Genomic DNA, 5,496 nt, shown 5'->3' with positions numbered 1-5,496 from the left:
TCTTCAAAGTGGCAAAGCGATCTCTCCCAGCCGAGCTGGGGCATTCTTAAAAAAACATTAAAAAGGATACAGCTGCCTATGTGCTTACATTGAAAAATGGTTCTCCGAAGGGTAAAATAATGTTCTTTCTCCCTCCTCCCAGATCACAGGAGAACGAGGTGTGTGTTTCCTCTGGTTCAAAGGCTCTTTTTGTTAAGTCAAACAGCGAGGCATTTACCCAACGCTTTGCCATCTCAGACAGCCTCTCTGCTTCCTTTCTCTACGAAACACCCTCTCAGCCATCTTGCTCAGCGCGGCGAGTTGCGTCGACATCTGCAATGTTCTCGGCCCGAGATTCTTGCACGAGGGATTATTTTATTATTATGACGCTAAAGTTTTAAATGACCCACCCCACCTCTGCAATGCAATTAGACATCCCTGACATGAGAGCTGTTAGCCTTTTATAGATTCTGTATTCTACATCTATATTATAGATTCTGCCCTCTGAAGCTGCCGTTTTGTCCAGGGGAGCTGATCTCAGCAGTCTGGAGGCCAGGTATAGATCCAGGAGTACATCAGTCCCACCTGGGCCAGATAACCAACCCCTAGGTGATGTCTGGAGATCACTTGGAATTAGAACTGATCCGCAAGGTGGAGAGAGCAGGTCCCTTGGTGACAGTGGCTGTTTTGGAGGCGGGACTCCATACCCATACCAAACCTTTAATGGCATAATAGATTCAGATAAAAATACACAGAATATAAAATTTAAACATTGGAGATAAAATCAAAATGAAACCATGCATTCAAACATGGTCAGGATTAAATTTAAGGATGTCAGCCAGAAATTTTGCCACAGCCTCACTAACCACCCCCTCAGTATCACTCAATAAATAATAACAGGGTGGTAGAACAGACAAATCTGGGGGAAAAGAAAGCTTGCCAAATAAATCTTTGCGGAGGTTATGGTAAAAAGAACAATCAAGCAATATATGCAGGATTGAGTCAGGAATATTCGTTCCACAGGAGCAAAGTCTGTCGGCTAAAGGGACTCGCTGATATCTCCCTTGTAAAACTTTGGAGGGAAACGCATTCAGTCTAGCCAACATAAACGCCCTGCGATGACTTGGAGTGGTTAAGTCTGATAGATAATTGGGCATTTTGCCACAGAAAGCATAGAGACCTAAGGAAGCTGGAGAGCAAATATAAGGGTCAGTTGGCCGTAATTTCTACAGAGTCCCCTCCCCAACTCAAGCTCCACCCTCCCCAGGCCCCGCCCCACCCCCCCGAATATCCAGGAATTTCCCAACAGAAAGCTGCTAAGGCCATTGGGTGAGGGCAGGAGAGCTGATCCTTTCCTTCCATTTTGCAGCTTGGAAGTGATTCCCCTGTGCCCCAGCAGAGAAAGGAGACAGGCAAGTACCAGAAGAAGAAGAAGAAGATATTGGATTTATATCCCGCCCTCCACTCCAAAGAGTCTCAGAGCGGCTCACAATCTCCTTTCCCTTCCTCCCCCACAGCAGACACCCTGTGAGGTGGGTGGGGCTGGAGAGGGCTCTCACAGCAGCTGCCCTTTCAAGGACAGAGTCTCAGAGTGGCCTACAATCTCCTTTCCCTTCCTCCCCCACAACAGACACCCTGTGAGGTGGGTGGGGCTGGAGAGGGCTCTCACAGCAGCTGCCCTTTCAAGGACAGAGTCTCAGAGTGGCCTACAATCTCCTTTACCTTCCTCCCCCGCAACAGACACCCTGTGAGGTAGATGAAGATATTGGATTTATATCCTACCCTCCACTCCGAAGAGTCTCAGAGCGGCTCACAATCTCCTTTCCCTTCCTCCCCCACAACAGACACCCTGTGAGGTAGATGAAGATATTGGATTTATATCCCACCCTCCACTCCGAAGAGTCTCAGAGTGGCTCACAATCTACTTTCCCTTCCTCCCCCACAACAGACACCCTGTGAGGTAGATGAAGATATTGGATTTATATCCCGCCCTCCACTCCGAAGAGTCTCAGAGCGGCTCACAATCTCCTTTCCCTTCCTCCCCCACAACAGACACCCTGTGAGGTGGGTGGGGCTGGAGAGGGCTCTCCCAGCAGCTGCCCTTTCAAGGACAACCTCTGCCAGAGCTGTGGCTGACCCAAGGCCTTTCCAGCAGCTGCAAGTGGAGGAGTGGGGAATCAAACCCCGTTCTCCCAGATAAGAGTCTGTGCACTTCACCACTTAGCAAGAGCTATGGCTGACCCCAGGCCATTCCAGCAGGTGCAAGTGGAGGAGTGGGGAATCAAACCCGGTTCTCCCAGATAAGAGAGCTCTGGCTGATCCAAGGCCATTCCAGCAGGTGCAAGTGGAGGAGTGGGGAATCAAACCCGGTTCTCCCAGATAAGAGAGCTCTGGCTGATCCAAGGCCATTCCAGCAGCTGCAAGTGGAGGAGTGGGGAATCAAACCCGGGTCTCCCAGCTAAGAGAGCTCTGGCTGACCCAAGGCCATTCCAGCAGCTGCAAGTGGAGGAGTGGGAAATCAAACCCGGTTCTCCCAGATAAGAGAGCTATGGCTGACCCAAGGCCATTCCAGCAGCTGCAAGTGGAGGAGTGGGGAATCAAACCCCGTTCTCCCAGATAAGAGTCTGTGCACTTCACCACTTAGCAAGAGCTATGGCTGACCCAAGGCCATTCCGGCAGCTGCAAGTGGAGGAGTGGGGAATCGAACCCGGTTCTCCCAGATAAGAGAGCTCTGGCTGACCCAAGGCCATTCCAGCAGGTGCAAGTGAAGGAGTGGGGAATCAAACCCGGTTCTCCCAGATAAGAGAGCTCTGGCTGACCCAAGGCCATTCCAGCAGGTGCAAGTGGAGGAGTGGGGAATCAAACCTGGTTCTCCCAGATAAGAGTCCTAACACTTAACCACTACACCAAACCGGCACCAAACCACTACACCAAACAGGATGCAAGCACAGATCTCCAGTGTAATGTGCAGTTTGGTCCACATGACTGAGAAGAGCTTTAACAGATGCACATCAAGGGGCCTGGTTTGATTCCCCACTCCTCCTCATGCACCTGCTGGTGTGACCTTGGGACAGCCACAAGTTCTCACACCGCTGTTCTGCTCAAGAGCAGTTATGGGAGAACTCTCTCAGCCCCACCTACCTCACCGTCATAGGGTGTCCGTTGTGGGGAGGGAAAGGGAAAGGCGATTTTAAGCTGCTCTGACACTCCTTCAGGTAGTGAAGGGCAGGGTATAAATCCAATTTTTTCCTCCTCCTCTTCTCCTCCTCCTCCTTCCATCTCTCTGCAGGGAATCCAAAGCATCCCCACCAGCAAGGGACACTCTCTGTTCTCCCCTCTTTGCATCCAAACCACCCCAAAGGGCGGTCGCAGCACAGCTGGGGGAAGCAGAGATAGGGAAATGATTCCAGAACTTTCTCCCGTTCTTGTGCGCCTTTTCTTGCTCCTCCTTCTGTTCTTTGGCAATATTGGTTTAGTGAAAGAGCTTTGTCTTTCCTGACAAGCAAACACTTCGCCCCGTTGTTGGCACATCGCATGTCAGTTCCCTGCCTGCTCTTTGTCGTCTTGCGTTTAACAAAAAGAGAACCTGCAAAATCCAAGCGGACAGACGTAGCTTCTGCTGTGTGCAGAATAGCAATGAGATACTGTTGGTTTTTCCCTGGCCTAACCCGTGACGGCCCTGCAGCTGTATTGGTTGGGAAAGGGGGATTTGGGGAGATGTTTTTGCTCATTTGCTACCATCTGTGCTTTGGCCTTCACCTCCCCTGCACATTTAAACTGGTTTGAAATTGATTTAACGGTTGTGGCTCTCTCTTAGGAGAATGTCAGCCTCCTTGGATTCCCTGGCTCACAGAAGACTGTTTAACAGTTTCATCAAATTTTTTAAAAGGAGAAGTGGCACTTTTTGTATTCTTGGTGCCTGGTGGGGGGAGGGGGGCAGCAGTGCGAGGGCTTCTGGAATTTGGGCCCCGCTGGTGGACCTCCTGATGGTGCCTGGTTTTGGCCACTGTGTGACACAGAGTGTTGGACTGGAGGGGCCATTGGCCTGATCCAACATGGCTTCTCTTATGTTCTTAAGTCTGGGGCACTGATGCTCTGTATCCTTGGTGCTTACGGGAGCAACAGTGGGAAAGTTTCTGGAATTCTGGCCCCACTGGTGGACCTCCTGGTGGCACTCAGGTTTTAGCCACTGTATGACACAGAGTGCTGGACTGAAGCGGCCATTGGCCTGATCCAACATGGCTTCTCTTATGTGACACAGAGTGTTGGACTGGAGGGGCCATTGGCCTGATCCAACATGGCTTCTCTGTTCTTAAGTATGGGTCACTGATGCTCTGCATCCTTGGTGCTTGGGGATGCAAAGTGGGAAAGTTTCTGGAATTTTGGTCCCACTGGTGGACCTCCTGATGGCACTCAGGTTTTAGCCACTGTGTGACACAGAGTGTTGGACTGGATGGGCCATTGGCCTGATCCAACATGGCTTCTCTTATGTTCTTATGTGACACAGAATGTTGGACTGGATGGGCCATTGGCCTGATCCAACATGGCTTCTCTTATGTTCTTATGTGACACAGAGTGTTGGACTGGATGGGCCATTGGCCTGATCCAACATGGCTTCTCTTATGTGACACAGAATGTTGGACTGGATAGGCCATTGGCCTAATCCAACATGGCTTCTCGTACGTTCTTATGTTCTTATTGGCCTGATCCAACATCAGAGAAGAACATGGCTTCCCTTATGTTCTTATGTGACACAGAGTGTTGGACTGGAGGGGCCATTGGCCTGATCCAGCATGGCTTCTCTGATGTTCTTATGTGACACAGAGTGTTGGACTGGATGGGCCATTGGCCTGATCAACATGGCTTCTCTGATGTTCTTATGTGACACAGAGTGTTGGACTGGATGGGACATTGGCCTAATCCAACATGGCTTCTCTTACGTTCTTATGTTTTTATTGGCCTGATCCAACATCAGAGAAGAACATGGCTTCTCTGATGTTCTTATGTGACACAGAGTGTTGGACTGGAGGGACCATTGGCCTGATCCAACTTGGCTTCTCTGATGTTCCAGGAAACCATTTTAGGGCCCTTAGGGCTGACTCAGATCCAGGAAAAATTATGACACCCACGCTGCAAACTGCAGGAGATATCAGAATTCCTGGTAGGTATTCAGGATGTGCGCCATTCTTGGGATTGTAGCCCACATATTTGATGTTGATAACTGAAGTTTCTTGAGTGCCTCTGATGACCTGAGAGAAACCAAAGGGGAGAAAAGCCGCTGACACGGGTACCATCGGAGACATTTGTCTTTGCCACCTCTAATGAGGACCCAGAGTAGGGTTGCCAATCCCCAGGTGGGGGCAGGGGATCCCCCAGTTTGGACGCCCTCCCCCCGCTTCAGGGTCATCAGAAAGTGGGGGGAGGGAGGGGAGGGAAATGTCTGCTGGGCACTCTATTATTCCATATGGAGACTGATTCCCATAGGGTATAATGGACAATTGATCCATCTGTATCTGG

This window comes from Heteronotia binoei, chromosome 12 (genome assembly GCF_032191835.1).
Source record: "Heteronotia binoei isolate CCM8104 ecotype False Entrance Well chromosome 12, APGP_CSIRO_Hbin_v1, whole genome shotgun sequence".
Taxonomy (NCBI): domain Eukaryota; kingdom Metazoa; phylum Chordata; class Lepidosauria; order Squamata; family Gekkonidae; genus Heteronotia; species Heteronotia binoei.
This window is presented reverse-complemented; position numbering follows the sequence as displayed.